Below are 22,997 nucleotides of genomic sequence, written 5' to 3' on the forward strand. Positions count from 1 at the left end.
GTACTTGGGCCCTGCACCTGCATGGGAGACCAGGAAGAGGCACCTGGCTCCTGGCTTCACATCAGCATAGCTCCGGCCATTGCGGCCATTTGGTGAGTGAACCCACGGAAGGAAGACCTTTCTCTCTGTCTCTGTCTCTCACTGTCTATAACTCTACCTGTCAAATAAAAATAAAATAAAAATCTTTAAAAAAAAGAAAGAAATACATTGTAAGGCCCTGAGAGTTCCCTGGACAGAGTCCCAGCCTATGGTCCTGGAAGGCTAACAGTTAAACAGCAGCCTTGGCCCAGAGGCTCAGTTTCAGACCACTGCTCACTTTAGCCCTGAACAGAGCCTGCAAAACAGGCCCTTGAAGCCTAGCCAGGGAGACACTCCACATTGCATTTCAGTGCAGGCTACGTGTCCTGCCTCCTCTTCTCCAGTACAGAGGGCTGGTGGTGTATCCAGTGCAGACACCAGCAAAGGGAAGTACAGTCCTCCTGGGAAGATGGCCTCAGGAGAAGCTGAATTTTCACTGCATGAGGCAGAAGTGGTGCTCTTTCTGACTGCCTGTGGAATTAACCTACAGAGAAAAGGCTGCCTGCTACCAGAAGCTTCAGCTAGACGTTGAGTGCTGGTGACTCACTTTCCAAATTGTTGAATATTTTTGCCCAACTAAAAGCTTCACTCCTTCTTAATGATTTGATGACTACCAGGCTGTGGGAGGAAAGAGCAGTCCTTTAGCAGTGGGGCTCCCACAAGACCCAGCAGGCAGCACACAGGTGCCTACTTCCCCTTTCAGCCCTCCAAGCTGCAGGGCGACAAAGGCACAGAGACAGAAACCTCCCTACTGAGAAGGCTTGCACACTGGCTGAGCTGACATCCTGCAGACGTTTCTGGAAATGGAATTAGTTGTATGGGACTCATTTGACTACTTTTACTTTTGGGCATTTGCTCCTCTCTGAACTCCAGTTGAGTTTTGGAATATTCTCCAAGATGCCGCCACAGCACTCCACATCCACTTGCTTCCCCTGTATACTAGGACCCATAACCTCTATCCTGGTACCTATGACATAGCAGACCCCTACCCATTTGCTTCATTTAATCCCCCACAGCACAGTGAAAAATAAGAGATAATCATGCACATACTATATAAGAGAAAACTGAGGAAGCATTCAACAAAAGAGCCAGGATTGAATCCTCACAAAGGGAGGTTGCTCATATTGTTTCCTGGCTAGCCTGGGGACTCTCCCAGAAACCAGAATTGCCTTCTTCTCTTTCTTGTTCTGACTTCCCCAGGCTTGTCAAGGCTGTGGCTGTGGTAGAGAGCTTCCCTGGATAAGTGGTTAAAATTAAAATTTTTATATTTTATATATAGATATATAACAATTAAAAATAGAAAAACATTTAAATTAAATTAGATATAAAAGGGACATGCTTCAATGTACTAAAAGCTATATATGACAACCTCACAGCCAACATCATACTGAATGGGTAAGAGCTAAAGGCATTTCCTCTAATATCCACTACGAGACGGGGTTTTTTTTTTTGCTGTTCTTATTAAATAGAGTACTGGAAGTTTTGTCCAGAGCCATTAGGCAAAAGAAAGAAAGAAAAGGCTTACAAGTTGGAAAGGATGAAGTCCAGTTATCCTTGTATGAAAATGACATGATTCTATATGTAGGAGAACCTGAAGATATCACCAAGAGACTATTAGAACTGATTAATAAATTCAATGAAGTTACAAGATACGAAATCAATACACAAAAATCTGTAACATTTTCATACACCAATAATGAAATCTCTGAGAAAGAAATGAGACATCTTATTCACAATAGCTACATACCTTGTAATAAATTTAATTAAAATATAAAAATTCTTTACAATTAAAATTACAAAACACTGATGAAAGAAATGGAACAAGACACAAAAAATGAAAAGACCTCCATGTTCATGGACTGGAAGGATCAATATTATTAAAATGTCTATTCTACCCAAAGCAATTTACAGACCAGAGTCAATGCATTCCTCACCAAAATACCAATGGCAAAGTCATCACAATATCATATTTCAAGACTTGCTACAGAGCTATTATAACCAAAATTACATGGCATTAAAAATATATATACATACTTTATACTTTGTGTGTCTGTGTGGGTGCAATCTGTTGAAATCTTTACTTAGTATATACTAAGTAGATCTTCGGTATATAAAGATAATTAAAAATGAATCTTAATGAAGAATGGGATGGGAGAGGGAGTAGGAGATGGGATGGTTTGCTGGTGGGAGGGAGGTTATGGGAGGAAAAACCGCTATAATCACCAAGTTGTACTTTTGAAATTTATATTTATTAAAATAAAGTTTAAAAATATGTACACATAGACTAATGGAAGGGAATAAAGTCACCAGAAATGAATTCACCCAACTGGTCATTGAGAAAGATGCCAAAAGTGCACACTAGAAAAAGGACAGCCTTTTAATCAATAGTGCTGTCAAAACTGGATATATGTATGGACATATTGAACCAAGAACCTCCTCTACCTCTCACCCTATACAAAAATCAATTCAAAATGGACCAAAGTTTTAAATGTAAGACCTGAAACTATGAAACTCCTAAAAGAAGGCATAGGGGAACTACATCAGGACATCAGGCAAGACCCCAAAATCACAGGAAACAAAACTAAAAATAGACAAATGCAATTACATCAAACTAAGAAGCCTGAGCATAGCAAATCAATCAGCAGAATGAAGAGACAACTTACAGAACACAAGAACATATTTGCAAATTATTCTTCTGGCAGAGAATTAATATCCAGAATATATAAGGAACTCAACATTTTTAACAACAAAGAAACAAACAATCCAGTTAAGAATTGGGCAAAGATCTGAAAAGACATTTCTCAAAAGAAGAAATACAAATGACCAATAGACACGTGAAAAAAATGCTCTGTATCACCAGTTGTCAGGAAAATGTACATCAAAGTCATAATGATATATCATCTAACCCCAGTTAGAATGTCTTTTATGAGAAGACAAAAAAATAACAAATGCTGGTAAGAATGTAGAGAAAAGAGAAAGCTTATACACTGTTGATGGGAATAAAAATTGCTTGGAGAATAATATGGGGATTCCTGAAAAAAAAAAAAACTAAAACTAGAGTACTATATGATCCAGCTATCCCACTTCCTGGAATGTATCCAAACAAATTGAAATAAGCATATGTGAGAAATACCTGCATTCTCATGTTCATTGCAGCACTACCCAGAATAGCCAAAATATGGAATCAACCAGATGTCCATCAATGGACAGATGGATTGATAAATTAAATATAGTGTATATACACAATGCAATTTTATTCAGCCATAAAAAAGAATGAAATCCTGACATTTGCAGCTAAATGGATGGAACTAGAGATCATTTTGTTAACTAAAGTAAGCCAGTCACAAAAAGACAAATACTGTATGTTCTCCTTCATATGTGGAAGCAAAAATGCAGTTGATCTGAACTTCAAAATTGAATATCACAGGCTGGAAATGGTGGTAGCGGGAGAACAGAGGAAGGTTTGATGATGGTTATCAAAACACAGACAGATACAAGTAATAATCTCTGCTGTTTCACAGAGGCGCAGTGGGGTGACTATTAAATATTGTATAGGAAGCTAAGGAGAAGATCTGGTAGTCTCTGGACACAAGGAAAAGATAGGAGATAGAAAGGCTAGTTGCCTAGCTTGATTGTTTTATGTTGTATATATCTGTTGAAATAGTGTGCTGTATTTCATAGAGTGTATATTATGTGTTAATCAAGAATTTTAGATAATAAAATATTTATTTTTAAAAGTTGAAATGAATGAGAAATCCCATTCCTCAGTTCCCCAGCATATAGCCAATATGAGCATGTAGCTCAGTAGTCCTTCCTGGTCCCTGGCTGACCGTGTGGGGCAGGCCAAGGTGGAACATCCCATAACTGTGGCTAGCTCTGCAGGACAGCGCCATTATACATGGTACCTGCCTGAAGCTTGAAAATACTGGGGAGTGCAGAGGGAGGACAACAGACAGGGGCTGGGGTAGCTCTGTGAGGAGCTCTGTTTTTTGAGGGCAGAGCAGCAGAGAAGGAGCTGGCAACAGGGACCAGGGAGACAAACGCTGATAGAACACTATAAAACATGCTAAGGGAGCCCAGCAGGGAGCCACCAGTAGTCATATTCCAGAAAATATGTACCACCTGCTGTTTCCTCACAGTAGTTCATACTTTAAGCCTTTCTTTTAAATCACTCTTTCTGCCATCATCCCACTGTCCAGTACTCCCTAGAGTCTATAGCCTCATGTATTCTGTTCCTTCCTATGGCTCTAATTCCAGGACCTCCCAATCACTGGGAACTAAAACCAGGCACTGACACTTTTTCAGATTGATTAGGAAGGTTTTTTTGTTTGCTTTTACAGGGTAAAAACTAATGATGCAGAGAGAGAGAGAGAGAGAGAGAGAGAGAAGGAGGAGGAGGAGGAGGAGGAGGAGGAGGAGGAGGAGGAGGAGGAGGAGGAGAAGGAGAAGGAGAAGGAGAAGGAGAAGGAGAAGGAGAAGGAGAAGGAGAAGGAGAAGGAGAAGGAGAAGGAGAAGGAGAAGGAGAAGGAGAAGGAGAAGGAGAAGGAGAAGAACTAGCAATGCATTTGCACAACCTCATACCCTGTTGTATGTGTGGGGTTCTGTCTACATCCGGAAATGCCAGGTTTCTGGAGCATAGTAGAAGGAACTTGTGTGGTTAGTGCCTTGGAGATAGGACTGAGCCTCATGAAAAGGGGAAGAAGAAGATGAAGTGGGGGTGGGAGGGCAGAGAGATTGTCCTGCAGGCAGTGGTAGAGAGGGAGGGAGTACAGCTTGCAGTGACAGGGCAAGGCTGCCCACACTTGGCAGTGCTCTTCTATGTGCCTGCAGCATGGAGTGTCTGTTGGGGCTCAAGGGTTGCCCAGCGACATTTCACATAGGTGCATCCTGCACCTGCCCTTGGAGCTCTGCTCTAGAGAGATCCTGCCAGTGCCTCTGCCGGAGGCTTATTCAGTTGTTTCTTAGCAGTGCTGTGAGGAGTGTGGAGGCAGGTTGCTCTTGCACATAGACCTCTGCTCCATTAAGATGTAAGCTGAGCCCCCACCAGAGGCTTTCTGAGCCTGGATTCAGCTCTTTGCTGAGCTGGACTCAATGTAAACATAGCCCAAGCCCACAGCTTGTGCCCTGATTCAAGTGAAATCAGCCAGTGACCCCTTGGCCATCTCTGTCTGCTCGCCAGTCCCGGCTGCATTTCCTTCAGTTGCAGCACTCCCTAAAGGAGCAGGCCCCATAGAACAGGTGGAAGCAGCCAGCGGCCCCCTGCAGCTGCTCTTTCTTTTTCCTTCACTGGGGCTGCAGTTCCTTAAGGAGCTCTGCTTGGTGTGGACATGGAGTGTTTCTGCAAAGATCCCCAGTGAAGTGCAGTTTCCTCTTGTAGTGGCTACTCCTGAATTCATCCAGGTGCTGTCTGTAGAGTCTCGGATCTTCACTAAACAGTTGGAGTCCACTTGCAAAGCTTTATTGAATGTTGATCCAGCAGGCAGCTATAGTGTGTGTAGATGCAAGCTGCATATCCACTAGCGGCCCTGGATCCTCCCTAAACTGGCTGTAATTAGGCTCAGAGGGCCTTTCTGTGCAAATCCACATGGGGGTGCCGCCTGGAGCTCCATACACTGTAAACGTGGGCTGCATCTCCATGGCATAGCCTGGTGCATTTACGTGCAGGGGCTTGTCCTGTACTGAGACAGATGAAAGTTCCTTGAGAAGTCTTGTTTTGTGTAGAAGCTGAGTGTTTCTGTGTAGATGATGCCTGGTTCTCTGCAGATGAAACCTCATGCCATATAAACCTAGCTTCATCCGCTGCAAACACAACCATATTGCATGCAGATAAAGCCTCTTCCTGGGAATTTGTTTCCTTGTCCTAGGCAGCAAAAGTCAGATTCTGTGCAGACACATGCAGCTTTGGCTTAGGCAGACATGGCTTATGCCCACTTACAGAGCAGCTTTCCACCCAGCCTGTCTACTCTTGTGGAATCTGTCCATATAAATGCAGTTTGAGTGTACATGCTGAGATATGCTCCTTGTAAGCATAGCTTGCACCTATCTGGGTATAGAGCCTCCTCTGGTATGGCCATGGCCTGCAACAGCCTTCAGAACTAATCTCGCATGGATGCCATCTGCATCTCTCCATTGAGCATCCTTACAAATCAACACCTGCATCTTCTTAGAAAACTTCTCCTTATGAAAACTCCTTAGAGGCCAGCATTGTGGTGCAGCAGGTTAAACTTCCACCTGCGATGCTGGCAATCCCATATAGGTGCCAGTTCAAATCATGGATGCTCAACTTTTTTTTGTTTTGTTTTGTTTTGTTTTTGTTTTTGTTTTGCACCCAGAGAAATTTTTATTTCCATTTTTCCACTATCTATTTTTAAAGATTTATTCATTTATTTGAAAGGCAGAGTTACAGAGAGGCAGAGAGAGAGAGAGAGAGAGAGAGAGAGAGAGAGGTCTTCTATCCATTGGTTCACTCCCCAAATGGCCACAACGGCTGGAGCTGGGCTGATCTGAAGCCAGGATCCAGGAAGTTTTCCCGGGTCTCCCACATGGGTGCAGGGACCCAAGGACTTGAGCCATCTTCTGCTATCCCAGAGAGCTGGATCAGAAGTGGAGCAACCAGGACTCAAACCACCGCCCATATGGGATGCTGAGACTGCAGGCAGCGGCTTTACCCACTATGCCACAGTGCCGCCACCCCCCCCCCACACACACACACACGGAACACACACACACTAATCTTTTGAAGTACTCTCTGGCACCTCTCATTGTTCAACTGTTTCTATTTACTACTGCCTAGACTATTGTAGTAGCTTTCTTCCCTGCCCCCCCCCAAGAAACCTTTTATTTAAGGAATACAAACTTCATGCATTTTACTCCACTTCTGATGCAGCTCCCTACTGATGCACCTGGGGAAAGAGTGAAAGATGGCCCAAGTCCTGGGGCCCCTGAACCCACATGGGGATCTGGATGGAGTTCCAAGCTCCTGGCTTTGGCTTGGTCCAGTCCTGGCTGTTACAGCCATTTGGAGAGTGAACCAGCTGATGGAAGATCTCTCTCTCTCTCTCCCTCTCTCTCTCTCTCTAACTCTGCCTTTAAAATTAATTAATTAATTAATTAATTAATACATCTTAAAAAAAAGAAATGTCCTAGGAGACAGCTGGCATCACCATGCAGAGCTGTGCACTACGTGAATCTATGAGAGGTCCTGAATAGCCATGTTAGCCACTGATACAACCTCCACCTCCGAGCTTTGTTCCCAGATGCATCAGCCATCCTTTCTTTGCAGAGCTGTGGTCCATGCAGTGACCATCTGCCTTACTGTGAAGAACCATCATGTCTGGTGTTGATGGTGCCCGCTTTTCCTGGGTGTATACTATCTGTTTTCGCTGTCAGCCTCTTGTGGCAGAACCAGATCTGTGTAGACACAGTCTGCAGCTGCCTGCAGCCCTGGAATCTCCAGAGATACAGCCTGCATCTCTTTGCAGAATCTTGCAGCTCAGGTTCTGCTCTTCCAGGCTGTTATATGTGCTCAGGCAACTGTGGGCTCAGTCTAGTCCTGTGCTGAAGTCCCTGATTGGTGTCTTGCTGCCTCACAGCCATGGCTGGTGTTCGCACAGCCAGCCTGTGACTCTGCTCTGTCTGACTAGACCAGAGACACTGGGATCTGCAGCACTGAAAAGGGGGGAATGAGCTGAGAACACAAGCAGGTGAACGGGAGACAGACTGGAGGAAGGGCGGTAGAGAGAGAGTGGAAGTGAGGAGGAGAGTGGGAGGAGAGGAAGCAAACCAAGGGCAGGAGCCAAGCTGAGAATGCGCACCTTGGCTGAAGGGGGTGTGTTTATACAATGAGGAATGAGGTGGAAAATCCACTGTACATCCTGTGGGTGATTCCGATTCCCAGCCTGCCTACTTCTAGAATGCAATTAAGGTGGACCTGGAGAATTCTCCTGAGGAGTCAGCCCCCACAAAACAGGGCCCTGACCATGTCAGCAGGAGGCCAATGACTGAAGGGAAAGCCTCCCTGCAGAACAGAGCAGACGGTAGCCACATACACGTGGTCCTCAGGATTTTCAGCTGGCAGGGACCCTACAGAAAGTGAAGTCTGCTGTTGCTGGTCTGCGAGTTAGGACAGAACAGAGCCCAGTTCCCACTCATCTAATTCCCTGAGTCACTTCAGGTCAATCCCTCAAACCTCTCTGAGCCTTAGTGTGCCCATATGTCAATGGTAAGTGTCATGACCACTAGGATGCCTTCTATTTATTCCTTTATAGGATTGTTGAGGCTCTTTTATTTTCCCTCTTGCTTTGTAGATGTGTAGCTGAAGCCTCAAAAGGGACAGTCTCAAACTCACTCAGGATCTATAGTGAGTTGATGGTACCTGGGCTGGAACACAAACATGGGCTTTTTTCTTCTCCTGATACTTTCCTTGAGAAGCCTAGGGGTGTGGTGTTAGAAGATGGAGCATAACCTGCAGGAGAGAGGCTCAGAGAGCTGGCACTGGGGAGGTCAGACCTTCTTGGGCTTGTGATCTCGTCGTTGCTAAATCCTCAGGCTATTACACCAAGACAAGGCTTTCTGGCAGATCAAGTGGGAGCTGAATTGACAGTAGCCTTGACACCATGACCAGCCCAACCCATACTCAGGATCCAAAAGCATCCTCCACTGGCTGTCTGGTATCCAGGCAACCAACTCTAGGAGGAGAGAGGGCCCAAGTCATTGGGCCCATATCAAAGCTGAGGAGCTGATGGCTTGAGATGGAAAAGAGTGAAGGGATAAATGCAGGAACCTTTTGGGTATTGAGGCAGAATTCCTGGTAGAGGAGAACAAAGCAGCAGCTTCTGACCTCTCTGACTCAAGTCCTTTGTGGAACAGTAATAGCCCCACAGCACCTTTGGAAATAGATCCTGGGACAGGGCCTTCTACTTCTCAGACTCAAGTACCACTCTGCTTACATTATCCAGTCCTAAGCAGGCCATTGATGGATATGTGCAATTGCCGTATTTATAAACCATCTATCTAATCAAGGAATATGTGCCAAAGGGGATTTATTTGCCCCGGCTTTGCTCTATCAGTCTGATATTTAATATCTCTTTCCAGTGTGAAAACATTCTCAGAAGTGCCATGAGAGGGTTTCCTATTGGCAGAGGGCCAAAGAGCCAAGGCAAGCATCATATTGGGAAAATGTCTGAGGGCCTTCACCAACTTCTGGGAAAAGCTGCTCACTGTAGTCCCACCATCCTCAAATCTCTTCTACTGTTAGACTGGCCATTGGCTTTCACATATGCTTAGATCAGTGGAGACCAAGTTTCTAGTCAGAACTTTGTCATGATCTTGGTAGGTCATGCTATGCAGATTCTTTGCTCTCTCTGGGCTCCTGGTTCAATAGAAGTGGTATGAAGGGGACCTTCCCTAGATGAGGGTGTCTAGCCTGGACTCTGAGGATGAAGCCATTTTTGGTGGTCTTGGAAGTTGTCATACAGCATACCAATATCCAGAACAAATAATAACACTAAACGGTGAGCAAACATAGAAACACCATCTAGTAGGTTATGTGAATTATTGATGTCTTGGTCTGTTTTCTGTTGCCATAACAGAATATCTGAGGCTGAGTTGCTGACCAGGAAAGAAGCTTATTTTGTCGCACAGTTCTGGAGGCTGGAAAGTCTAGGAGCATGGGGCTGCTGAGGGCCTTGTGCTGCTTCAACTCATGACAGAAAGTAGCAGAGTAAGCTGGCTGTGAAAAACGGGAATGACACAAATCTTGGCCTCACTTTATAACAACCTGCTCTTGTGGTAACAATCCAGACCTGAAAGAATTAGCCCAAGCCCAAGAGAAATCCTTTGTGAAGGATCTAATCACCTCTTACAGGTCCCATCACCTTTCAAACACCATTGAATTGGGAATCAAATTTCAGTACCACTTTTGGTGGGGACACACCACATCGAAACCATAGCAAATCAGCAACCTAATGTTTCAGATGTAGGTTTCATTAATCATTAAATTCTTTTATCATGAATTATTAATAGTAGCTAATACTCTGTGCCAATGCCAGACATTCTCTATGTCTTACATGTATTGACTCATTTTATCCTTGTAACACCCATTGAAGTGGGTATTATTAGTATAGCTTTGCACAAATGAACCAACTGGCACAAAGAGAGAAATACATTGCCACAAGTCACACAGAGAATGAGAGTTGGGGCCAGGACTCAGGCCATGTGCTTAACCAAAGCTTTTTTCTGCCTCCTGTTCAAACACTTGGAAATTTCTATTCTCCCTGTTACTTTGTAGCATGACAGATCAAATCATCTGAGATGCTTACTCTCCATTTCTTTATCTGTCTAAGGGGAAAATAGCAGGTTCTACCTCCTAAAATTGTTGCAAGGATTAGATGAGAGAGTGTGTGAGAAGACCCTGCTGAATACATCTGTTGTAAATGGAGTGCACGTCAGTACTGAGATCCTGTTCTGGCATGTGCGATATGTGAAGGGACCTGAATGCTTTATACTCATTTCAACTTTCTATTTAGAGACATTATAATAGTGACTCTCCCAGGAGTCTCAGATACAAATGCAACTAACAAGCACTGAAAAGCACTTTCTCATATATCTTCCAGGACAATCTGTAGTTAACCTCACAAAAGTTGTGATTCCTTCCTTGCAGATGACAAAACAGAGGCTCAAAAGTTGTGTGAATTTTCCAAGGTCATCCAGCCAGCAAGCGGCAGAACTCAGACTTTAACCCAGGTCTGGTGCTCACTCACTGTTACACAGGTTGACCATACCTGTCCTGAACATCTTCTCAGGTTTTCTGAGATACTTGAGTGCTTAGATTGGTTGCTGAGTAAGTAGAATAAAGGCATGGAGATGACTGTAAAGCTCTCCTGCTCCCCAGGCCCCTGCCCCAGCAAAAAGCCAACTCTGTTTTCACCTGGGCATACAGTTTGCATTGTCTAAACAGTCTGAGTATAGTGGCAGCTGAGGCAGCATATTGCCAGTCTCCCACAGCTGAGCCCCTTCTGATGAGGTCTACCGTAGGCTTCTTGCTTTATAAAGTTTCCAAGTTTCCTTTGCTGATTGAAATAAAACAACACATTTCAACTGCACAAGGTCATTCTTCATGATAGGATGGAAATTGTACTATCCTTCTTACCTCTCACTTACATTGTCCAAATGATAAAAAGGATTAAACAAAAATGAAAATAAGGAATTTATTTGTTCTCTTTAAATAACAGCTTTAATGAGATATAATTCATATACCATATAAGTTATCCTCTATATTTGTACAATTCTGTGTATTCAGAGTTATGCAACCATCATCACTCTATAATTCCGCATTTTCATCACTTCAAAAAGAAACCCTGTACCCATTAAGCAGGCATATCATATGTCCCTTCCCCCAGCCCCTGGCAACCACTACTCTGCTTTCTGTCTCTATGAATTTGCTTGTTCTGGACAGTTCATAGCAATGGGATTATGTGATATGTGACTGGCTTCTTTTACTTAGCATGTTTTTGGGGCTCACCCATTTTGTAGTATGTACCAGTATTTCATTGTGTCTGTGGCTGGATGATATCCCATGTTATACCACTTTCATGTTTACCCATTCGTCATTCAATGGACATTGGGTTCTTTCTACCTTTTGAGTATGAATAATGATACTATGAACATTCATGTCCAGGTATTTGTATGGATGTATGTTTTCATTTCTCTCGTGTCTTTTCTCTTTCATTCCTAGCAGTGAAATTGTGAAGTCACGTAATGTTTAACCTTTTGATAAACTGGAAGACTGCTTTCCAAAGTGACTGTACCCATTTTTACATTCCAACCAACAATGTATGTGTGTTTTCAATTTCTCCATATCCTTGTTAACACTTGCCGTTATCTATCATTTTGATTATAGCCAGGGTAGTGAGTAATGAGTGGCATCTCAGTAGAGTTTTGATTTGATTTCCCTGATGGCTAATGATGTAGACCATCTCGTGTAGTTAGTGGCCATTTGTATATCCTCTTTGGAAAAAAATGTCTATTCAAGTCATTTGCCCATTATTTAAATTTGTCAGATTTTTATCACCAAATTGTATGGGTCATTTATATATTCTGGTGACATATCTCATACAATATAAGATTTGGACTATGGTTTATCTTTTCATACTCTTTTCTTTAAAAAGATTTATTTGTGGCCGGCGCCGCGGCTCACTTGGCTAATCCTCCGCCTGCAGTGCCAGTACACTGGGTTCTAGTCCCGGTTGGGGCGCCGGATTCTGTCCCGGTTGTCCCTCTTCCAGTCCAGCTCTCTGCTGTGGCCTGGGAAGGCAGTGGAGGATGGCTCAAGTGCTTGGGCCCTGTAACCGCGTGGGAGACCAGGAGGAAGCACCTGGCTTCTGGCTTCGGATCAGCGCAGCGCCCCGGCTGTAGCAGCCATTTGGAGGTGAACCAACGGAAAAGGAAGACCTTTCTTTCTCTCTCTCTCTCTCTCTCTTACTGTCCACTCTGCCTGTCAAAAAAAAGAGAGATTTATTTGTTTGTTTATTTATTTATTTGAAAATCAGAGTTACAGAGAAAGAGGGAGATACACAGAGAGAGAGAGAGAGAGCGAGAGAGCACTTCCATCTTCTAGTTCACTCCCAAAATGGCCATAACAGCCAGACCTGGGCCAGCCTGAAACCAGAAGCTTCACCCGGGTCTCCCACGTGGGTGGCAGGGGACCAAGCATTTGGACCACAATCTGCTATTCTTCCCAGACCATTAGCAGGGAGCTGGATGGAAAGTGGAGCAGCTGGGAGATGAACTGGCAGGCATCCATATGGGATGCTGATATTTTAGTAGCTAGTATAAGAATGTCATAGTGCCAGCATCCCATATGGGCGCCGGTTTAAGTCCTGACTGCTCCACTTCCAATCCAGCTCTCTGCTGTGGCCTGGGAAAGCAGTAGAAGATGGCCCAAGTCCTTGGGCCCCTGCACCCTCGTGGGAAACCCGGAAGAAGCTCCTGGCTCCTGGCTTCAGATTGGCGCAGTCCCGGCCATTGCGGCCAACTGGGGAGTGAACCAGCAGATGGAAGACTTCTCTCTCTCTCTCTGCCTCTCCTTCTCTCTGTGTATAACTCTGACTTTCAAGTAAATAAATAAATCTTTTTAAAAAAATTCATAATGGTAGACTTCTATTTTTTTTCCTACTGTCTTTTGAATGCTAAGAAAAATTTTATATATTTAATCATTCAGTTATAATTTCAGTGTTCTACTTCTTTGTGTAGATTCATATTTCCATCTTTTATTGTTTTTCTTTCATCTAAAGGACTTCTTTTCTTAAATATTTGTTTATTGGCTATTTGAAAATCAGAGTTACCAGAGAGAGAGGGAGAGAAAGAGAGCAAGAAATCTTCCATCTGCTGGTTCTCTCCCCCAAATGGCTGCAACAGGCAAAACTGGGCCAGGCTGAAGCCAGGAGCCAGGAGCTTCATTTGGGTCTCCCATGTAGCTAGCAGAGGCCCAAACACTTGGGCCATCTTCTGCTTCCTTCCCAGGACATTAGCAGGGAGCTGGAGGGGAAATAGAGTAGCAAGGACATAAACCGGCACCCATTTGGAATACCAGCATTGCAGGCAGTGGCTTTACTTACCACATCACATCGCTAGCCCCTGAAGGACTTTTTTTAGTACAAGTCTGCTGATGATAAATTCTTTTAGTTTTGTGTTGTAAAAGGAATTTACTTCACCTTCATTTTAAAATTTGAGAGGCAGAGAGAGAGAAAGCACGCATGCTCCCATCCACTAGTTCTCTACTTAAATGCCTGAAATGACTGGGACTAGGCCAGGCCCAATCCAGGACCCTGAACTCAATCTGGGTTTCCCACATAGATGGCAGGGACCCAACTACTTGAGTCATCACTAATGCCTTCTAGGGTGTATATTATTAGAAAGCTGGAATTGGGAGCACAGCCAGGTATCAAATCTAGGCACTGTAACATGGAATTGCAGACAACTCAGATATTTAACTGCTTGGCCAAACGCCCATTCCACCTTCATTACTGAAAGGCAATTTCACTGGATATAGAACTTGAGATTCACGAGTATTTTACTTATACTTTTTATGTGATACTTTAAGAATGTTGATCCATAATCTTATTTTCATTGTTTCAGAAAAAGAATTTGTTATTATCATTATCACGGTTCCTCTATATATAAACCTATATTTTCCTCTGATTGTGTTTAAGATGTTTATTTTTATCAACTAGTTGTAAGAAATTTGATTATAATAAACCTTAGTATAATTTCGGCATCTTTCTTGTGCTTGGACTTTGTTGAATTTTTCAAATTATGGGTTCATAGCTTTTACGAAATCTGAAAGAATTTTGACCATATTTTGTTCCTTCCTCTCTTTGCAATAACTCCAAATATACATATATTAAGCCTTTGAAGAATGTCTCACAGCTCAGTAATGCTATATTCTTTTTTTAATTTTTATTTATTTATCTGATAGGTGCACACACACAGTGGGAGAGAGAGAAAGAGACAGAGAGAGAGAGAGAAAGAGACAGATCCTATCAGCTAGTTCAGTGCCAAATGCCTGCAATGCCCAGGTTTCCCAAATGAATGACAGGAATGCAGCCACTTGAGCCATCACCACTGCCTCCCAGTATGCATATTAGCAGCAAGCCAAAGTCAGCAGCTGGAGCTGGGAATCAAACCCAGCCACTCTAATGTAGGTCACAGGCATCCTAACTGACTTCTTAACTGCTAGGCACCTGTGCTCTTTTTTATATCCTCTTTTCTCTGTGTGTTTCATTTGGATAGCTTCTATTACTAGGTCTTCAAGTTTACTCATCTTTTATCCTACAATGTCTAATGTTCCATTATTCCCTTCTAGTATATTTTTAATCTCAGACACTGCTCATTTTCACCTCTAGAAGTTTAATTTGCGTCTTTTTTATATCTCACATGTCTTTACTTAACTTTTTGAACATATGGAATACAGTTAAAATAACTGTTTTAGTGTCCTAGTCTAACATCTATTTCAGTTTTGGATTCATTTCAGCCTATAGATTCATCTTCCCATTGTGGATCAAATGTCCCTGCTTTTTGAGTGCCTGGTAATTTTCTATTGGATGACAAACATTGTGAATTTTGCCCTATTAGCTGCTGGATTTTTTTATTCTTATAAATACCCCTATACTTTGTTCTGGAACATAGTTAATTTACTTAGAAACAGTTTGAGCCTTTCAGATTTCCATAAAGGGTTAACCCCTAATACTGAAATAAAACCCACTGTGTACTCTTCCCAATGCCCTGTGAATGAATATGAGACTTTTTCATGCTAGCTGATGGGAACAGGCTTATCCGCAGAGTTGTGAAAGTGGCAGGGACTGTTACTTCTAGGCCTCTGTGGTGGTGGTTTTCCATTCCTTAGGTAGTCCCCTCACATGTAAGCCCTGCTCAATATTCCACTGAATACTCAAGGGAGACTCTCAGCAGATCTCCAGAATGCTCTCTCTCTCTCTCTGAAACTGTACAATACCCTGTCTTGTGAAATTTAGCTTCCTCAGTCTTCCTGGATTATCAACTCTCTTTGCTCAACTCAGAGAGAAAGTTCTAGCCAAGTTCTTTTCCTCCCTGTTCTATAGCCTGGAATCTAGCCAACAAGCTAGAACAATTATAACACTAACTTCATTTGTTTCCCATCTCTTAAGGATCACTGTCTTTCATTACCTAATGTCCAGCATTTCAAAAAATATCATTTCTGTGTTTTGCCTATCTGTTGATTGCTTAGTGTAGCAGGTAAATACAGCTCCTGTTATCCCATCTTGGCAGAAATCAGAAGGCTACAAATATCTTTAAAAATAACAGACCCCATCTTTGAAAGTTAAACAAGTAAAAAAACAAATTTATTTTGAAAATATCCTTTTTATCAGTGATAAAAATAGTTTTTAAAATTCACTAAAGGAGTCCAGATGGGTGAGGAAAAATAGTCCTAGGAACATTCAGGAAGGAAAAGGAGGGATGCAAGAGCTAAGCCTAGGTGAGAGGTTTTTTACATTTTTAAATGTTGTTGTTAACCCTCAAGGTATGGACGACAATGGTGATTGCTTTGGTACAAAGATCATTTCTCTCCTAGATTATGGACAAAAGTACCCTGCCCACCTGCTGTTCCTGCAGTGCCAACTCCATGTACATATTGTTGCCAGACAAAATTGCTCTGGATGCTGAAGAGCAATCTGGCTCCAATATTAGAGCCCGCCTGTTGGCCCTTCTGCAGCAGTGGCCACTTCTCCATCTGTCTGCTCAGACCCTTAGGGTGGAGGATGTAGAAGAAGGAAAAGACTACCCTTCCTCCTCTTTCTGAAGGTATTATATAGTTTTTCAAAGGGACACAAAGTTGTGCCCAGCTCTTCCCAGTACTTGCAAGATGTTCAGCTTGAGAGTTTCCTGCCCCCTCCACTCACTGAAGAGAAGTGGAGTGCCAATTTGGGGTTGCTGCTTTATAGCCCCTAGATTCTTAGAGTTTGTAAAAAGGGGCCAGAGGCAGGGTGGAGTGAGGCAAGCCATGTCTGCCTGCTGTCTTAAAGCATCTAGCTGTATTACTGACTCCTTCTGCATCCCAGGAAGCTGAGGACTAAGGCTTCTTAACAGTCTCTCAGCAGGACACAGAGTATATGTTTGTCTCTGGTGTTACTAGGTCTGAAAGAGGAACAGAAAGCAAGGAAACTCAGAGAGCCTTTTCCGATGCTGTATACACGGATGAGCAGAAGAATAACTTCAAACAATGAGATTTCTGGCCTGCCATTAAGTGCTGGCAACACACTATATGCTGTTATCACTTTGCTTTAATTAATACTCAAAAAGCATCTCTGCAGAGTAGATGTTATTGTTATCCTCATTTATAGATATTTACATCAAGACCAAAGAAATGATGTAATGTCTTCCTAGTTGCACACCTAAGTGGCAAGAGTGAGGATTAGAATTTAGGTCTGTGGAGCAGGCATTTGGCTCAATATTTAAGTCATTGCTTAGGATGCTTGCATCCCATAAAAGAGTGCTTGGTTCATGTCTCAGCTATTCCACTTTGGATCCTTCCTGATAGTGCACACCCTGGAAGGCAGCAGGTAATAGCTGAAATACTTGGGTCCCTGCCACCCACAAGGGAGACCCAGATGGAGTTCCAGGCTCCTGGTTCTGATCTGGCTCAGTTCTGGCTGTTGTGGGCATTTGGGGAGTGAACATCCCTCCCTCTCTTTGAAATAAAATGAAAATAAACATTTTTAGAATTTAGGTCTGAGTGGCTCCAAGACCCTTCTTCTTTCTGCCATGCCATACTACCGCTGGTTGTCACCTGAAACTGTCCTGCCCTACTGCCTGCAGTCCAGTACCTGAGGTATCTGCTGCCCTCAGGAATCTTGGAAGAAACCACTGAGTGAGGCAGGAAGAAGGCAGATGGAGTAACACAAACAGCTGAGTTTTAGGCTGGTCTCAACCTCATCATTCTGATCCTTCTAGGTCTCCAATGGGTGCTAAGCCTCAGCAAAATCTAAGAATCCTGAAAATTACAAAGAATAGTTTGTACAAAGTGCAGTAAATCCTCGGTTATTCCAAGGTCACTTAAGGGGTAACCTACTGAAATTAGAAAGCCATTGGCCTCAGAAAGGCGTCTGAAGAGCTGACATTACCAGAAGCCTCTTGCTCTTCCTTCATCAGGGAACTCTAGATCCCCATGCAGTTTGGGGTTCTTACACCTACATGTCTAACAAGCTCTGCGGCCAGATCTCTCAGCCTAGAGCATACAGAAGCAGAACATTAGAAAGTATCAGAACTACTAGAGATGATGCTAATAGACATAATAAATGGCCACTGACAGCAAGGGAGGAAGCAGCAACACTGTAAAAACCAGGTTCAAATGCAAGAATTTCAGCCACTTGTGATCACTGATTATAGGGACAGAGTCCAACAATGCTAAATGAGTTGCCACTGGAGTTAATTTGCCAACAGTGCATTTACAAGTTATTTCTTGAGGAAACTAAGCTTGTCCTTCTGGACCTGAACATTGTCTAACATTTGGGAATATTGTATTATAAGCAGGCAGAAATTATTTGCCATCTGACATACATGGAAATTATGTTGTTGAACCACTGCTAGAAGAATAATACTCTCCAAGATTTCTGACTGAAGCAAGGTTGACTAATGGATTCAGATTCCATATTCCAGTCCCACTTTAGAATGCAGCATTTAATTGAGGAGCCAAAGGGCCCCAACTAGAGCTAAGAACCATGAGTTGAGCCAAGTACGTCATTGCCTCAATCAGAAGCAGAGCTTACCAGTAGGCTCATAGCCTAGTGTACTGAGATGAATGGTGACCCCTTAGAATTCATGCCTACTCTCAACCTACAAATGTGATCTTATTTGGAAATAGGATCTTTGCAAATATTGTTAGTTAAGATGAGATCATACTGTACTAGGATTGCTCTTGATCCAATGACTAGCATCCTTCTAAGAAGAGAAAACAGTCACCAACACAAGGAGGAAGCCATGTGAAGTTAGAGGCATACTACCAGGGTTGTTAAAGATGGCTGGCAACCACCAGAAGTTAGGAAGAAGCCAGGAAATTTCTACACCTAAAGCCTTCGGAGAAAATACACACCTGTCAATGCTTTGATTTTGAACTTCTAGTCTCTAGAACTATGAGAATAAATTTGTTATTTTAAGTCAGCTGGTTTGTGGTGCTTTGTTGTGGCAGCCCTAGGAAATAATATAAGCTACACTTTTATAAATCACTTCAGGGTCCAAACCACACTAGTGAAGTACTCATGAGTTACGCCAGTCTGGACTGCTGGTTAAAATGGCTTTTTTATGATATCACACTTTTAGATAACTCCACTAAATACACAGAAAGTATATATTGCAAAGAGAAATCTTAAGGAGCATAGCAACACTAAAAATAAATAAATATCTCAATGGACCACAAATGGAACATAACTGTGTCTAATAAACTTAGGAGAAGTCACGGGCCAGCTGAACTCCGGATCTAGAAGCAAAAGAGACTACCACATGTTCTACTCCTAGGGAGTAATGAGTAGGGACTGGATTTTGCTGCTTGAAATCAAGCCATAGCGTGGGACTTCCTCACCCATGAAAGGGGTTTATAAACATTATAGTCATCCCCTGATCAGGACTGTCGTGTATATAGAGCTTCCAACCTACAGATGTAGGATGAAGCAAACACAAACTGGCAGCCAGAACTTAGCTAAAATTGCCTGCAAGTCTGACTGTATTACCAGAGCATCTCTGCAAGATGCGATCATTGAGCCACCAAGATCAATCCTGATGCCTAATTGGGGGTCCTAGGATGTTAGATGGAGGTGATACCAAGAACACGAAACAGGAAGCAATGAGGGCAAAGAAAATAAGAAAGCATACTATTAAGGCCAAAATTCCAAAACACACTAAAAGAACTAACACTAAGGCTAAGAACTAAAAAAAAAAAAAAAACAAGAAGATGACTTCCCTCTGTGACAAGCTGAAAAGGTTACTGGTGTCTGAAATTAACTTGATAAAAGATATATCAAAGAGCTTCAGATGAAGAAGCAACATCTGTTATTAAAAACTAAGAAATCATAAACCAAAGCAGGCATAGGTAAGACGAGCAAGTAGACATGAAAATGAACCAATTAGAAATTATGAACACATGCTTATATTTGCTCCTCCCTGTGTTAGAACTCTGTGATGCTGGTCTTAGCCCTCTTAATCTATCAGCTTTTTAAGTCACTTTCCTGCTGGCACTGGAATTTTTCTGGCATGGACCCTCTTCTCTTTAGCAGATTCCTTGATCTGTGAATAGAGCCACACAAAGGAGCAGATAACAAAGCAGCTAATCTATGAAGAATAGGCAGACATCACTGAGTTCACTACGTACATGATAACAGTTTATTCAGACATCAGTAGACTTCCAGTGTCTTTAAATTGTCTCTGAGCTTGTCTCTCCTTATCTGCACTTCCTACCCTATCACCACCTCCCAATTCTCCTCTTCATGAGCTATCTCCCACCTCCAGCTTCCATGTGCATCCCTTGCCAACCAGTCGGAGTCCCACTGTCCCCATGGCACAGTGGCTGAAATTTCATGAGTTCCCTTTCATTTGCTCTTTCACATTCTTTCTGCAGACCAGCAGTTCTCACTGTGTAGTCCTTGGACCAACAGCATCTCCATCATTTGTGTAAGAAATGCTCACAACATACAGGACATTGTGCTAGGTGTCTCCTGATGTTAGAGCTGCTTTTCTAAAATAGGAAATTGGGAGAAGAGGAGCTCCCCAAGTGGTGACCAAGCAATCAGTATGGCTTATACTAAGCAAAGCACATTTCTTGGCCTGACAGATATTATGCAGAGAATACAAAAGGGGGAAGAGAAAGACTAGTAGTCACTTGCCTGGAGTGAGCTAACAGATACACTGACTGAAGTATAAGATCAATAAACAGCATCCTTCAGGGGCTAGACATCCTCTCAGAAAAAATCCACCAGGCCCTAAAGCCTGGCTCTGCAGAGACAATGCAAAAGACAGAGAAGGAAATATCTTTGCTAATGCCAAAAAAGTTGCACTGTGTCGGGGTAACATCCATGCTAGGCAATTCCACTTGAAAAACACTAGTTCAGCAATTGGCTACTGCAGAGGGCATTTGTGAGCACCTGCTCTGAGCATGCAGCCATGAACTAGTTGTAGTTTCTTCCCTCCAGTAGCTAATGGTCGCATGAGGGCGACAGACATAGAACCAACTACCTATAGCACTATCTGGACTCATGCTCCAGGAGCAAGTTGTGGGGAGCTCTCATGTTTTCTGCTGCATGGTGTTGGACAAGGCTTTTATAGGCAAGATGAATTTGAAGGATGGTTGAGAATGACCAAGAACAGAGCATGTAAGTTTGGCAAGCAGAGGGAACCCAGCCTATGTGATGATACAGAAGGGGTGAAAGGGAAGAGTGAATGTTCAGGATGGCATAGGGCCGGCACTGTAGTATAGCAGGTAAAGCCACCTCCTGCAGTGCTGGCAGACCATATGGGCTCCAGTTCGACTCCCAGCTGCTCTACTTCCTATCCAGTTCTCTGTTATGGCCTGAAAAAGCAGTGGAAGATGGCCCCTGCCCGCACATGGGAGACCGGGAAGAAGGTCCTGGCTCCTTGCTTTGGATCAGCGCGGCTCTGGCCATTGCAGCCATCTAGGGAGTGAACCAGCAGATGGAAGACCTCTCTCGCGCGCTCTCTCGCTCTTTCTCTCCTCTCTGTGTATAACTCTGACTTTCAAATAAATAATCTTAAAAAAAAAAGATTGATTTATTTACTTAAAGGGCAGAGCCAGGAATGGGGGGGGGGGGAGAGAGGAGAGAAAGTTTTTCAACTACAGGTTCACTCAACAAATGCCTACAATGGTCAGGGATGGTCAGGGCAGGGCCAGGCTGAAGCCAGAAGCCAAGAATTCCATCCAGGTCTTCCATGTGGGTAGCAGGGACCAAAACACCTAGGTCATTTTCCACTACTTTTCCAGGGGCATTAGAAGGGAGCTGGATCAGAAGCAGAGTATCTTGCACTTGAACCAGTACTCTGATATGAAATGACAAAATGCAAGCCATTGCTTAACTCACTGTGCACAATGCAGGCCCCAGTGACCAACTGCTGTTTATTTATTTATTTAAAACACAGGTTGGCGCAGAGAAGAGGAAAAACAGGGGTAGAGAGAGTTCTTTCATCCTCTGGTTCGCTCCCCAAATGGCCACAATGACTGGCACTGGTCAGGCTAAAGCCAAGAACCAGGAACTCTGTCCGGGACTCCTATGTGGGTAGAAGGGGATTAAGTACTTTGGCCATATTCCACTGCTTCCCCAGGTGCATTAGCAAGATTGGAATTGGAGCAGTCAGGACTCGAACCAGCACTCTGATAGGGGATGCAGGTGTCACAGGTGCAGTTTAACCCCCTGTGCCACAATGCCAGCCCTACCAGCTTCTTTTCAATCCTCATTACCTGTCATTTTTTTAAATTTAACTTTTCAGGAACCCTAAGAGGGTATATTCATTGCTGTTCTCTCAGTGGCCAAAAACAAGCCAGCCAGGAGGTAGTAGGACTGTGTGGAGCTCCAACTCTCAGGGCTATCCTAGCCCACTGTATATCTGTTCCTGGACAGCACACTGCTTCTGTCACAGAGCTCTAATGGTCAATATTCCACCTTCTGAATTCTTTTTTGTAAAAAAAATAGCTTTGCTGTTTTTCCAGAAGAATAGATACATGCCCATTTAAAAACTGCAAATAGTTGTAGAAGTACAAAGAAAATTAAATTCACCCTCAGAACTCATTTTTCAAAGATAACTATTGTTAGTATTTGGGGACCATCTTCCATACTGCTGTGTATGCATCATAAATTTGCCCTTTGCTAAACTGCTTTGTCACCCCTCTATGGCATGAACACATTCTTGTGGCAGTATATGCACATTCTTCAGAGTGGGCTTGTTGAATCAAAGGATGTGCATGTTGTACATGTGGGCACACATTGCCTGTGAGCCCTCAAAAATACATTGATTTGCACTCTTACCAAAAGTGCAATATCTTTGCCAGCTTAGTCAACCTATTAAGTCTTTGACAATTTCCTAGGTGAAACATAAGGTCTTTTCTTGGCTTTGCTTTGATAAATGAGAGTTATCATCTTCCTACTTATTTATTGGCTGACTGTACTCCTCTTAGAGAATGGTGTACTCAGAAGCTTAGGCTATCTTTTTTAATCAGGATGTTTGCTCTTTTTCTTATGGATTTGTAATAGTGTATTATAGAGTGGACTATAAAGCCTTCATCCTATCTCTTTTTTTTTTTGATTTTTTTTTAACTTTTATTTAATGAATATAAATTTCCAAAGTACGATTTATGGATTACAATGGCTTCCCCCACATACCGTCCC

Source organism: Oryctolagus cuniculus, chromosome X, assembly GCF_964237555.1.
Source record: "Oryctolagus cuniculus chromosome X, mOryCun1.1, whole genome shotgun sequence".
Lineage (NCBI taxonomy): Eukaryota > Metazoa > Chordata > Mammalia > Lagomorpha > Leporidae > Oryctolagus > Oryctolagus cuniculus.